This window comes from Acinonyx jubatus, chromosome E4, assembly GCF_027475565.1.
Source record: "Acinonyx jubatus isolate Ajub_Pintada_27869175 chromosome E4, VMU_Ajub_asm_v1.0, whole genome shotgun sequence".
In the NCBI taxonomy this organism is placed as follows: domain Eukaryota; kingdom Metazoa; phylum Chordata; class Mammalia; order Carnivora; family Felidae; genus Acinonyx; species Acinonyx jubatus.
This window is the reverse complement of record NC_069395.1, coordinates 10849122-10864736: the sequence shown is the minus strand read 5'-3', so window position 1 is coordinate 10864736 and position 15615 is coordinate 10849122.

Below are 15615 nucleotides of genomic sequence, written 5' to 3'. Positions count from 1 at the left end.
AAGCTGTGGTTGTATAGGTCTAGAGCTCTGGCGTATGTCTTCACGGCCAACGTCTAGTTTGCCCCACCATCCTACCCCAGGACTGGGGCTCTCCTGGGCACTGCCAGGGGCCCCTGGCTTTAGTGGTCACAACCAGACGGGACATGTTCATGAGCTGTGGACTCAATGCTTTCAGTGTAGGGAGTGTGGAGACCAAACGGGAGTCCTGATGTCATCGTTCTGAGAAGTTGTGATTTGCAAGAGAGGAGAGAGACAAGCAGATTTTACCAGGAGTCTTCAAAACAGCAGTGGTTATGGAAGTGTGCAGGACGGGAGATGGGCTGCTTATTGGGGGAGCAGTCAGAATGCAGGGATGAATCCAGGGTGGCAAGCAGTTATAGTCCCAGTTCTCCCCCCGCCGCTATGACCCCAGATATGTCTACTGTGACAATTTGAAAGAGTCAGAGTTGATATTCTTAAGCTGTATGTTAGCAGCAAATGTGAATGTCTACAGTATGATGAAGGTTTGTAAGAGCTCCTGTGATAAAATACATAAAAATGTGGAAAAGAATTTGTAGAGGAAAAATGTACTTGGTGATGGGCTTATTCCTCATTCTTAGGAAGGAAGAAGATGGCTGAAAACACTTTTAGACTAAACCCCATTAGAAAAATACATCTACGTCCTTTTAAATTTGTTAATTTCTCCTTTTGTGTTCCTACCACCGGAAGGGTAAAGTCACTTGGAGGGACAGCCCTCCCCCGACCCTTGGTATGTATTTAATGTGATTGCATCGCCTCATTTCTCAGTTTCTTTTATTTGCCGGGGTAGAGAATTTTCAAGCTTTTGTGTAAAAAATGTGTATGTGCTTCGAGAGAAAATACAGAGTCTAAAGTTAATGAATCGAGAAATCAAGATGATGATAAAAGAACTAACCATTCATGTCAAAGGGTTTTTTTAAAAAGTAGATTGGGGTGGGGGGCATAGATGGCAGAAATCTTAGCTTTTATTCAATACCATGATTCCATATTGAATTTTTAACCGTGTGCTTGTGTTATTTTATAATTGAGAGTAACGGAGAGAGAGAGAGAGAGAAAGTGTGCAAGTGTGGGAGAGAGTGATAACAGACATGTCAGTAGGTATTTAGAACAGTGGAAAAGGGGTCCTGCTGAATGAAACAAGGTACCAGTGATGCTGTGATGCTGATTATGTAGACCTTCTGCTTGATCTCAGAGTGGGTTTTCAATCTCTGCGCACAGGTTTCGTCAGCAGTAAAATGGAAACAAACACTGTGTCTTCCTTCTGTAGTTTGTCTCCATCTGTATGCTACAATAAGTCTGAAGAGATTATGTATGGCAATTGCAGAAAAAATGATTAATATAGAAATGGGTGGGATGAATATAACGTGGGGAATTTAGCGTAATACAATGCTTTTTTAACTTCTTATATGTGTGTCGCCTTAGCAAAGCCATCTACTAAAACAGCTGTAAGATTAAATGAAACCACATAGCCATTTCGGAAGGCACAGCTTTATAAATGAAGACATCGTTGGTCTTTCAGATAGAGAACTCGATTCCTGAAATTCATGAATTATACTATAGATACTACATTTTCCTCTGGTGGGGGGGATTCTATAACATTTCTCAGAGGTTTCAGAAACACAGGAATTTTGCTAAGTTTTGGAAACAAGATAGAGTCACAGAATCTCAAGTTCGGGGAATAGGTGCATTATCTAGCCCAACCCACCCCTGGCTCAACCTGAGTCTTACTGTGAGTCTGGGGACACTTGTATCCTCGTTACAACATTATAATAGTCAAGCTTGATGTGGACACTTTCCATGATAGAGACTCAGGCTGAGTCAGGGATCCTATTCCTTTCTCATGAAACGGATTGTTAGAAAGAGAAACTGGAAGGTTTTCAGAGAAACTGAGTGGAAGTCTCTCCTCATAGGAAAACCCAAGAAGCAGAGTAATAAAGCCTCTCCTCTCTGAACTACCCTACCCAAAGTAGGTTGTTCTGTGTAAATTTACAGTGCTCCTTGAGAAACCAGCCAATCTGTTTTATCTCTCATGCTCCCCGCCCCCCCCTTCCTCCGGAGACATTTTGACCGCTAATGTTGTTTCTTGGCCTACCAATTCCTGTCCACCCTTCTTGCTATAAGGCTTCTTCGTACCCTGAACTTGTCCACCTCAGGGCTCCTGCTTCTATGTACCTTCCTGATATGTCACCGTCTGTCTTGCTATGGAAATCTGCTTCTCTGTAGATTTTATCTGACTCTCTAAGAAAGAAGTTTCCTGCTTGAATGTGTTACTCTCCTGCATAGAATCTCCACTTTGGGAAGAACATTAGCTCTAGCCATCCCGCTAGAGCTCTGAACTAGCCTGTAGATGGTGATCAGGTGTCGTTCGGGGTGGTGGGGCCGTTTTATTAGACGTGGAAGCCCGTGTGTCTAAACTGCTCAGAGAGAGACCGCGGAGAGGGCAGGTATCCTGAGGCTTCCCAGAAGGGAACATCGCAACTGATAGATACCCTAGGGACACTGCTATCCTCACCACGACATCACAATAGTCAAGCTTGATATGAACACTTTCCCAAATGGAGAATTTGGCCTCACGACTGCAACACAGAGACCCTGCCTGAGGTTCCAGCCAGCCCGCTCACCCTGTGCACTTCAGATTTTCCAGTTCTATGACCCCATGAGTTGATTCTTTAAGATCTCTTTCTCTCTCCATTCACACACACACACACACACACACACACACACACCCCTACCTACAAACCCCATGTATCATTAGACCATTAGGATTCCTCTAATGACTGACTGGTTCTACAAATCGAGACCAAATCTGTCTTCTTCTAGCTTCTACCTGTTGTGCACCATGTTTTTCCCTTCCACCTATAAAATACGATTGGTTCCACTTTGGACAGTTGCTCACCCAATCAAGAAATCCAGCAGAGAGATAAAAACCATTTCAAGTCATCTAGACAAATATCTGACCTTCAAGGTCCTAGGCTGTGCCCCCCCCCCACCTCAAAACTACCACGGAACAAAATAATGAAGGGTCTAGTGTCAAGGCCAAGAGCAAAGGATTGGTGATCGACTTGAATCTGGCTTTCGATCTCCCCTTGAATCTGGGTTTTGATCGAGGCTTGTGGCCTTGAGCAAGTTGCCCAAATATTCTGACCTTCTGTTTCCTTACCTGTGAAATAAGATAAAAAATACCAACCTGGCGGGGCTGCCGAAAGGATTAGGCAAGACCGAGTGTGTGAGACGCTTAGCACAGTGCCTGCTACATGGTGGGTGAGTGGCACAGGGTAACTACCGTTACTCTGGTAGAGATCGTGGGTGAGATTTCATCATCTTGTGCTCTCTCTACAATGCTGCCGACAGTCTTTTGTCTCCAGCAACTCAAGCAGTGTGGATGGGTCTTCCTTGAGTAAATGCAAGAAGGGGAAATAATAGTTCTCACTGCTTTCTTCCTCTCCCTCTCCTACCCCAGTCCCCCACCCCCAGTTCTTTGGTTATTTCCTGTAAGCCTCTTCTTAAGCATCAGCTTCTGTCGGACATTCTTCATGGACCCTCTTGGGCTGGGCTGGTGCCTCTTATTGATGAATCTATAATGCTTCGTGTACAGCTATATTATTTCCTTGCTAGACTGTTTGTAATTGTTTGTTTATATGAGAAGCTTTGGCAGGATTGTAATTAATTCATCTATATATCTTTATTATTGGTAGAGTGGCTGGAACATCCTAAGTGCCCAAAAATGTTTAGCTCAGTGAATGCATGGATGGATGAATGAATGTCCCAACCATTTTTACCCAACAGATTATCTTTCTGAAACAAAATAATTTCTACCCTTGGTTCCTATGCACTAGACTAGAATGTTTAAAGTTGCTTTCATCGGTTAATGGGTTGTAGTGTTTTGAGAACTAATTTGCTTTATCTGCATTTAAAAAAAAATCATCTCCAGAGATATATTTCTGACTTTGGACATTGGTTATTCAACCACCCTCCTTGCTCTCTGAATGATCTTCAGCATCTCTTTGCGATTTCTGAATGCAATGTGCTGGTAAGCCTATCCACACAGTTGGCATAAAAAACATTGTGTCTGTTCATACAACTGGCTCAGTGAACAAGAATGAGAAATTGAGTTATTTATTCAGTGAGTCAGGCCTTGATTACCAAATTGGAATTTATCTCTGTACCTTGAGGGAGTGGAGAACAGAAATCTAATAGGTGAAATGAGAATGCTAGGTGTTTCTAGGTGCTTCTGCCGGGAACATTGTGTGTGGGATAACTAAGTCCCCGGAAGAGGACAAATAGACATGAAATAAAAAATACAGACTTGTCATCCATAGTAAAGGGCCAAGTGCTGGGCTCACCCAAATGTTCTGTGTTAACAAATGCATTCTTCCAATCTGGAAATTTTGACTCACAAATGTTCATACCACCTTGGGAATACTCAGTCTTGTGATTATTTTGTGGGGCTCATCTATCACTTGACATCATAGCCACATGAGTTTATCCTTTGTGAACACTACGTAGTAAGCGATGTGTGAAATGCCATAACATGTAGGAAGGTAAAGGAGAGTCCCCCGTCGGGGAGGAGGCTGTCAGAGACAACAGATGCACTGGGAATTGGGGGCTAGATAGCAAACATGCAAATCACATCACCTCTATCAGAGGAGCGCCTGAAGTATGTGAGGAAAGGGACAATCCATTTCCCTTCCTGATCATCTGTCTTGCGTGTGCCCTGCCTCCATGCCTGGGACACGCCCAACAGCTCCACACGTGTTAGCACATAAGCGATGGTATTTGACTTGCATTTCTTAACTGTCCATAACTGAGTGGCGAAGCCTCGTTTGTGGGATTACTTAGAATGGAAAAGCAGGACTGTGGAAACGCCAAAGCTGTGTGGCCCATGACACCGGGGTAGCTCATCTGAGGACGGGTCAGAGAAGATGTCCCACTCTAGCATCTCCTTTGGGCATAGCAACTCTCATTAACAATCTGTCCCTAACTCACCAATCTCCACCCTTGAAGAAAAAAAAAAAAGATTCGTTTACAATACTGATTAAACATATCTCAGTGTGTGTCGTACGTTATTGTCTTGTTTTGCCCTGTTATTCTTGGTGTTCTCTAATTGTAAAGATCCCATCTCACTGAACCTCTACATACACACCCACACGTACTCTTCCTGATGGAAGAGTGATACCAAGTGGATTACATTATTCATAGTTTTTCTTTTTTCTTTTAAGTTTATTTATGTATTTTGAGAGAGACAGAGACAGCATGAGTGGGAGAGGGGCAGAGAGAGAGAGAGAGAGAGAGAGAATTCCAAGCAAGCTCCATGCTGCCAGCACAGAGTCCAATGCGGGGCTGGAACCCATGAAGCTGTGAGATCATGACCTGAGCCATGAGTTAGACACTTAACCAACTGAGCCACTCAGGCACCCCTATTCATAGTTTTTCTTAAAACATACACATATTTATAAAATGTCTACCATCAGGCAAGCAGGGTAGATAGACCCTGATTTTCTAAACTGTAAAATATTCCCAGGCTCCTGCCTTTCCTGGATGGCAAGATGCTACCTCCTTCATATTCTGTTGGCCCTGCTCCTCCCCCCACCCCCACCTTGTGTTTCTCGGAGAAGGAACTAGAGAGACTCCAGCCCAGGTGGAGTCTTCCTAGCCCCAGGCACGCAGAAACCCCCACGGCAGCCCCCAGAGGGGAAGGAGAGATGCTGTGCATCTTCCTCTGAGTTTGTTTCTCTGTGTCTACACAGCCAGGCCTGGGGTATCGCTGGGGACACTCACGTGTGGTCAAGCGGCCATATCACAATGGCGCTTTTTGCAGGACAGTGATGTACTTCTCATTTTATTTCAGGCTGACTTGGAAAGATCTCCTTTTCTTCTCCTTTTACTTTCTACCCTGAAAATAAGCCAACCCAAAAATACAAACCAAAAATCTGTCAGTCAGAAACAGCCCATGAGCACATCCTTTGCTTTCTTCCCAAATGAAGCGTTATGCTTTCCAGCCCAATGTGATCGATTCAAAAATTAATTTTAGACTCTCTCTCTAGAATGTTCCTTTTCAAACGACAAAAGTCATTTATGCTAGGTTGGCTGTTATCGCAAATTAAATCACACAACCCAAACCAAGAAATGCGTGTTAAAGCTTGCCCCTCCCCACTTAACTCCCGAATCTTGTGCCAATAGACACATATACCTAAAATATCACACACACACACAGATGCACGCATGCACACACACACACACACACACACACATTTCCTTTAAAAATGCTTTTGTGAGGCGGGGAGGTGTGGGGTGGAGAGAGTTACAGACACTTAGCGGATGGAACTCAGCTAAACTAAGCACGATCCCACCCGGTAACAGCCCCATCCGTAATACGAATAGTACCCGTTTGAGAAACATTACACTACAGGCTTGCAATTGCGAGAAAAATATTACGAAGGTACATGATCATACTGTAAAACAAAATAGAATACGTGCGACATAAACATGGTGCTTTGGGTATTTTTAAATACTGTGGGCGCCCAGAGAAAGTGGAGACTAAACCTGACTTTCTTAGGCTGACGGAGCGTTGTCACCTTCAACGCGTGTCTTCAAGGTGACTCTGTCTGCTGACATCAGCCAACGGAAGAGGGAAGAAGACGAGGTCTGTGCGCTGGGGGATTGATGAGTCCATCCTGGAAGGGACCACGTCACTACTACTCAGACCCCACTGGCCAGGGTACAGGGAGACAGCCACCTCTAACTGTAGGAACTAGGCTAGAAATGGTTCCAGCTGCACACTCAGAGGGAACCAGCTTGGAGAAAGACCTGGTGGTCTGTCACAGAGGTAACAAAAAGAGAGGACTTCCCTCCGAAGTCCTTTCCAAATCCCATAGTCTCTTCTGCAAGTGCCATGAACATCCTCACAATTTCTTGATCCAGAGATGTGAAATTCTGGGCCACCAAATGCCACATCTTCTCAGTCACCAAGGCCGTCTGATGCTGCATTCATTTACCATTTGTGGCTATGAACCCTTTCACCAGACGCTGTGTTAGCAAAGACACAACCTCTGCTCTTAGGAAACTCACAGTCTAGTGTGAGTCATCTGTCAGTGATAAAACAACCTGTATAAACAGTACGAGGAAAAAAGATCAGTCGAGGTGCTCTTTTCCAAATGGAAACCAGATCATGTCCCTCTCCTGCTGAAAACTCTCCCGAACATTTGCCGCTGTTCTATTAGGGAAAATTATATGAGAATTTGAAATGTCAAGAGATTACTGGGTGTCTTTGAGTGGAATATTGGATATTCCTAGATGGCCCTCTGGGATCAGCTCAGGCTACAGGGTTTGAGCTTACTTTGTAATTTTTACATTGTAGGAAGTGGATAATACAAATGATTCTTGTCTCATAGAAATGCAATATTTTTTTTTTCTCTTGTGGAAGTACGATTGATTTCCACCCTGTAAAGGAAAGGGCAATGTTAAACCTTGCAGGGCATTGTTGTATGGTTATTAATAGTTTGCTTCTATTAGCAAATTTATTTCAGCATTTCTGCATGTGTGTGCACACATATGTATATGTGTGTGTATATATATATTAATATGTATATATATGATATAATAATGTATCTTAACCAGTGATATTTGTAAGAGGGTCATAATTTCAACTTTTGGAAATTATACTTTAAGGGCCTTTAAGACATTGAGTCCCTGTAAAATCTCCACCTGCCCACGCTTGCCTACCTCCCCACTCTGGTCTAGCTCACATCAGCCTTGCCTGCATCTTCCTCACATTGTTCTCCGGCATTCTCATGACCGGCTCCTTTTTCTCATTCAGGCCTCAGCTCAAATTTCACCTTTTCAGGTAGGCTTTTGCCACCAGGCTCTATCACCACACCCTGGGTTAATTTCTTCAAACACTTCGGGAGTATGTGAAACTGTCTTGTTCGCGCATTTGTTTACTTATTGGTTTTCATGTACTTGGTCGTTTTGTTCACTGTCCTATTTCCAGTGCCCAGGAAATTACCCGGCCCATGAATATTTTCCATAAATCTTTTTGGATAAAAGAACCGACCAATAAAGTAAGAATGAAGGAAGCCATATGCCCAGCACGTTATGAAAGAGGCTTTCCTGACTCATCTTGGTCAGCAAGCCTCCGAATCTGGTCTTTCCTCCCTTCCCTGAAGGCTCCATCTTCTCTTTCTATTTTTATCCTAGACATGTGCTAACTGGCCTCTACTGGCAGATTTTTCTCTTCTGGGCCATCCTCTTCCTAGAGATCAGCAAATCAGCCAGTCCTCCCATGTGTCTTAGCACGTCCTTCTGAATAAGTATTCCTGTGCCTTGTGCTCGCCCCCAGGAGAAGCTGAGTTAGTAAATCCGGGGTCTTTGTTCCTGACAAGCTCAACAGGTAGTCTGTGGGTATCTGGGGGCCACATTTGGGAAACAAACCCAAAACCAGACCCAAAACAAACCCCAAAACAGACCCCCAAACGGACTTTTGGCTCTAAAAAACCGTAATTGCTCACATCCGCTTTTGTTTATATATCTCCCTGCATCTTCACTGCTAGCTTCAGGGCAACCCAATGTTTTAGCTTAATGTCCAAGGTCAGTCATACGAGGGCCTCAGTCCCCCTCACCTGTCCCATCTTCTGTCATTCCTCGGACCCTCCATACAAACACCAATAGTTTTCTCACCCAACTCTATGTGTAGGAGACTCAGCTCTACACAGGAAGCCTTGCCTTCCAAATGCTGTAACTCTCCATAGATCTTTCTAGGTACAGTTCCAGTATCACATCTTTTTCTTTTTTCTTTTTTAAAATATTCATTTAGTTTTGAGAAACAGAGAGCATGAGCAGGGGAGGGGCAGGAGAGAGGGAGACACAGAATCCGAAGCGGGCTCCAGGCTCTGAACCGTCAGCACGAAGCATGACGCGGGGCCTGAACCACCAACCATGAGACCATGACCTGAGCCGAAGTCGGTCACTTAACTGAGCCACCCATGTGCCCTGCCAGTATCATGTCTTGAACATTTCACGTTACCCTGTGGCTTCCTTCCTTTATATTTTCAGACTTTGTTGTTGTTGTTGTTAATATCTCTGTCACAACTCTTTCCTGTTATATTAAAATGTATCTGTTTTCATTGAGTCTCCTCCTGTAGACTAGGGTCTCTGAGAACAGGAATTGCATCTTCTCTTTCATGATCGCCTCAGTAGCTGGCGAAATACTTGCCAAGGTTAAGTGTTTTGGTAAATGTTTCCATGCATTTACAAAGCGATGGGACACAGGTTAATTCCACTGCACTTTGAAAACCAGTTAGAAGGTAAAGAAAATAGAATAGGAGAAAGGACATTCCTCCGGCCGCAAGCAGAAAGGCACGGAAGAGCCAGAGGGGAACGTGAGATGTTTGCAGGAACAACACCTGTTTGGTGTGAACGAGCCTTGGCTCCTGGGGCTTCAGAGTGGGACAAAATAGCCTGACGGGGACTGGGCAACAGAGTTGAGAAGGAAGGCGGGAGAGGGTTCCCGTTTTAGCCTATAAGCAAAGTTATGGCAAAGTAGTTTGGGTTTTCCAAGTTGAGTATTATTCCCATCCCTCGGCCGAGGAATAAATCATCAAAGAATCTCTTTGTAATTTCAGCCTTGTCAGCAGCAGGTGATCCAATGTACTGCAAGCCTGATAAGAGCAGTGGAGGAGTCGTTCGCTATAAACGTCGGCAAGAATAAACATTGTTCCCACTCTCCTACCTGCCCTTATCAAGCCTTCAAGGGGACCCGCCCCACTGCACACAGAGCAAGTTGCACCACGGAGCAGGGCGGAGGGTGGGGGAGGGCCAAGACGAGGCGTTAGATGTCCTGATGCAAAGGACTCCTGAGAGTAAACATGGCAAATCCACATGGGGGCTAGAGATAATCGACACATTTACAGCAGATCACATTTGCATTTGCTACCAATAGGCATTTGAATTGGTCTGAGCGGAAAACCTTAAAACTATGAGAAAAAACCTCTACCTAGCTGCTGCTGGCCATGTTAGCACACAGCTATGTGTCTCTCTCCGCTTTTTTTTTTTTAAGAAGAGTGCGAATGAGCAGGGGAGAATGGCAAAGGAAGAGAGAGAGAGAGAGAGAGAATACCAAGCAGATTCCATGCTTAGCACAGAGCCTAAAGCAGGGTTCCATTCCACAATCCAGGGGTCATAACCTGACCGAAGTCAAGAGGCAAATGTTCAACCAACCAAGCCACCCAGGCGCCCTTATCTCTTTCCTCTTAATGTCATTGCAGGGCGTCCCTGAATTGAAGATTTCAGGGCCTCTTCCTTGCTCAGTGCATCTGCCTAATGAGAACTCTTGGTGTAGCCGGACCCAGGTAAATTTCTATGTGTTTCAGTTGCAGCTACTTATTTACCTAAACGATAATCCTACAAAGTGAAACATTTTGTAATTAACTTGGTGAAGTGACTCAGCAAGACCACAGATTTAACTCCGGGATCTGGAAGATGAGGGAAAGAATTGTACACATGGAATCCCAGGTGTCTGAGACACCACACATTTCATCTAAGACTCCATATGTTTCTAAGGGTCTCCAGTATTTTATAGATCGCTACAAACGGGGAGGGGGCGGGAAAGAGCTGCCAGTTATAATTATAACCCAATATTGTGGTCACATTCCTATTCAGAGTTTTCAAAATTTTACCCCAAAAGCGTATGTATGAGAATTAATGAAGTAAAATGTTTGGAGAAAGAGGACTTTTGCAACCCTTTTGCCTACAACACCTGTTAGGATACACCAGCACTAGCCTGGAACAGACAGGCACTTACAAAAAGACATTCCAGAAAAAGTGAGCTTACTGTGTGACTGTTTTGTGTGTCCGGGGATTTTTTTTAATCCTTTAAAATAAACTAGTGTCTTGTGTGAAGCTTTATGATTACTGACGTGTCTGTATTCCTGAGCCAAAAAATGTTTTCTTTCCCCTACAAAATTTAGAATACTTAGAATCTGCAGTAGAGAATAAAGCAAGAGATTTGGCTCTGATTTTCCCAAAGACAGCACATCAGCAAAACACAGCTTATGTGATAATCTTCATGGGGCAGAATGTGTCTCTGCATCTTAAATAGGTTTCTCTAAATAATGGATTGGTGCACATTTAACAAACCCTGAAGATCTGATATACTGGCCCTGTTGTCTGAGTGCAGAGCAACAAAATAAAAAAAAAAAAACCAAGTTGAGATTGATGCCCGCATTTTTTAATGATTAAAAAAGAGTAATTTATGAGACAAAGAAGAAATGAAAATATTGATTTAAAAATATTTGTGAAAATAAAAATCAGTATGTCAACTTATCTAAGGTAGTTAAACGGTACTTGGAGAACAACTTAGAACTTCATATATAAATTTAAAAGTAAAAAAAAAAATTAATTTATGAACAAAGTTTCCAAGTCATCAATAAGAACAACAGAAAAAAAGGTAAGATGAAAGAAATGATAATGTTAAGAACAGAAATTAAGTAGAACACAAATAAAAAATAGAGAAGATAAACAAAAAGAAAATATTTAGCTGTAAAGAAAAATACAATAAAGAAAAATTAGGACAATACCAAACAAACAAGACAGAAAGCACAATGTAAGAAAAATTTAAAAGATACTTACATTTTATTTATTTATTTATTTATTTATTTATTTATTTATTTATAGCCACCTGGTGACTCAGTCAGTTAAGCGTCCAACTTCAGCTCAGGTCAGGCTCACAGCTTGTGGGTTCGAGCCCCGCGTTGAGCTCTGCGCTGACAGCTTGGAGCCTGGATCCTGCTTGGACTCTGTGTCTCCATGTCTCTCTGCCCCTTCCCTGCTCTCTCTCTCTGTCTCAGAAATAAGTAAACATTAAAAAAACAGATACTTAACTAGGGATAACACTTTTTAAAAAATAAGACTATGAATGATTTCATGACAAGAAATTTACAATGTTAGAAAAAATAATGTTCTGGTTTTTCTTTTCTTTTCCTTTCTTTTTTATTTTTTCTTCCAAATTTTTATTTAAATTCTAGTTGGTTAACATACAGTGCAATATTGGGAGTAGAATTCAGTGATTCATTACTCACAACACCCAGTGCTCATCACAAGTGCCCTCCTTAGTAGCCGTCATCCATCTAGCCCATCCCCCACCCACTTCCTTCTATCAACCTCCAGTTTGTTCTCTGTCTTTAAGAGTCTCTCATGATTTGTTTCCCTCCCTACCCATATGTTCATCTGTTTGGTTTCTTAAGTTCTATATAGGAGTGAAATCCTGTGATATCTGTCTTTCTCTGACTGACGTATTTTGCTTCGTGTAATACGCTCTAGCTCCATCCGTGTCGCTGTAAATGACAAGATTTTGTTCTTTTTGATTATTGAGTAATATTCCAACACACACACACACACACACACCCCACATCTTCTTTATCCATTCATCAGTTGATGGACCTTTGAAGTCTCTCCACAGCTTGGATATTGTTGATAGTGCTGCTATAAACATCAGGGTGCATGTACCCTTTTGAATCGGTATTTTTATTTAAAAAAATTTTTTTTAACATTTATTTAGTTTTGAGACAGAGAGACAGAGCATGAACGGGGAGGGGCAGAGAGAGAGGGAGACACAGAATCGGAAGCAGGCTCCAGGCTCCGAGCCATCAGCCCAGAGCCCGACACGGGGCTTGAACTCGAGGACCGCGAGATCGTGACCTGAGCTGAAGTCGGACGCTTAACCGACTGAGCCACCCAGGTGCCCTTTGAATCGGTATTTTTGTATCCTTTCGATAAATACCTAGCAGTATAATTGCTGGATCCTGGGGTAGTTCTATTTCCACTTTCTGAGGAACCTCCATACTCTTCTCCAGAGTGGCTGCACCCGTTTGCATTCCCACCAGCACTACAAGAGGGTTCCTCTTTCTCTGCATCCGTGCCAACACCTGTTGCTTCTTGTGTTGTTAATTTTAGCCATTCTGACAGGCGTGAGGTGGTCTCTCATCATGGTTTCGATTTGTATTTCCCTGGTGATGAGTGATCCTGAAGCAGCTTTTCATGTGGCATCTGCATGTCTTCTTTGGGAAAGTGTCTATTCATGTCTTCTTCTCATTTCTTAACTGGGCTGTTTGTTTCTTGGATGCTGAGTTTGCTAAGTTCTTTATAGATTTGGGATACTAATCCTTTATCAGATGGGTTATTTGCAGATACCTTCCCGCGTTACACAGGCTGCCTTTTAGTTTTGTTGATGGTTTCCTTCGCTGTGCAGAAGATTTTTATTTTGATGAAGTCAATAGTTCATTTTGAGTTTTGTTTCCCTTGCCTCTGGTGATGTGTCTAGTACGGAGTTGCTTTAACGGAGGTCAAAGAGGTTGCTGCCTGTGTTCTCCTCTAGGATTGTGATGGTTTCGTGTCTCACATTTAGGTCTTTCATCCATTTTGAATTTCCTTTTGTTTATGGTGTAAGAAAGCGGTCCAGTTTCATTCTTCTGCATGTTGCTGTCCGGTTTCCCCAACACCATTTGTTGACGAGACTGTCTTTTTCTATTGGATATTTTTTCCTGCTCTGTCGAAGCTTCGCTGATCATATAGTTGTGGATCCACTTCCGGGTTTTCTATTTGTTCCATTGATCTGTCTCTGTTTTTGTGCCAGTACCAGAGCGCCCTGATGGTACAGCTTTATAATACAGTTGAAATCTGGAATCGTGATAACTCCAGTTTTGCTGTTCTTTTCCAAGATTGCTTTGGCTAGCTGGGGTCTTTTGTTCCAAATCCAAATTTTTAGCTCTGGGAAAAACGCTAGTGGTATTGTGATGAGGGTTGCGTTAAAAATGCAGCTTGCTTTGGGTAGCATAGACATTTTGTTCCTCGCATCCGTGAGCATAAAATGTTTTTCCATTCCTTTGCATCTCCTTCCATTTCTTTTGTAAGTGCCCTAGAGCTTACAGAGTACCGTGTTCCGTTTTTTAAAATGCCCTCGAGAAAAACTGGAAAACTCTGTAAGTCATGTAATTATTAAATATAATCATCAGTATGATAAAATCAACTCTAGAAAGAAAGTGAGCAAAACATCAGTAACAGCAAAACGATGCTGAAGTTTATCCAAACTTTAGAGAAAAGTATCTGCAACATCTATAAATTGTTTTAGAAAATAGAAACATTAGCTAAGTGCTCTGATATATTTTATAATAAAATCTGTCAAGACCAGATGGAGAAATAACAATGTCAGTCATACTCATTCATGAAAAGATTCCAAAAAGTAAAATTTCAGTAAACTAAATCCAGTAATTTAAAAAAAACAAGGAAAGATAATGTGTAATTATTGATTTAGTTTCCTTCAGAAACACTTTTTTTAAGTTAAATAATTGGAAAATTCACTCATATAATTTACCTCATTAACTGATTTAAAAATGGTCCTGGCCTTCAGATTCATGTCAAGCCATCCCTACAGAATCTGGAGGTGTTATTTTGTCCAGTACGTATGTGCTCCCAGCAGTAGCTCACATCTCCCCTTACTCCAATAATTCATCACAAGAGTTATTTGAAGGATAAGACCATAAAACCACAGCCGATTTCATGCTCTAATTTGTTTCCTTCCAATTTCCTATGTATGCATAGGTCCAAAGCTGTTTCTCTCTCCTGGAAGCAAGATGGAAGGAATGTTCTAGAAGGCAGTCAAACGTGTTGTTCTCAGAAGCCTTTGGGGAAGACTGCTTGCAGGTGAGGCCATCCTGTGCTGGTCCAAAGCTGCCAAAGAAGCTTGTCCCATCCCTAGGGAGTGAGGGCACAGGGAGGCCCAAGGAAAACTCAAGTTGTGAGCATGTAATTTTCTTGTTCAGAAAATATATAAAGAAGTCCACTGTTTGTTTCAAAAAAAAAATCATCTTGGAGTAATTATGTGCCTAATGAAAATTAAAAGTCCCTATATCACATACACATACACAATTTCAAATTGTTAAATATATATATATATCATCTACACATTTATATGAGAAAATATAGAAAGATACCTTTTTTTAAAATTTTTTTAACGTTTATTTATTTTTGAGACAGAGAGAGACAGAGCATGAACGGGGGAGGGGCAGAGAGAGAGGGAGACACAGAATCGGAAGCAGGCTCCAGGCTCCGAGCCATCCGCCCAGAGCCCGACGCGGGGCTCGAACTCGCGGACCGCGAGATCGTGACCTGAGCTGAAGTCGGCCGCTTCACCGACTGAGCCACCCAGGCGCCCCGAAAGATATCCTTATATCATCTACACATTTATATGAGAAAATATAGAAAGATATCTTTATTTCAACATACAGAAGGATTTGTTAAGCAATACACAAAAACCACAAATCTGAAAGGAAAATGTTGATATACATGAATATCTCAAAATTGTAAGCTTTACATAGATAGAGAAAAAACAGTAGGCTACTGAAGGGAGAAGTTTTGCAACACACACAGCTAACTTTACAGAACTCTGACTTGGTAAGAAGATAGACTACCCATTAGAAAAATGTATAGTGGATATAAATAGGCAAACCATAAAGAAAAGCAAATTAGCAACAAACATATGAAAAACTGCCCACATCCACGAGTAACCAGGAAATGCATATGAAAACAATAGATACTATTTCACTC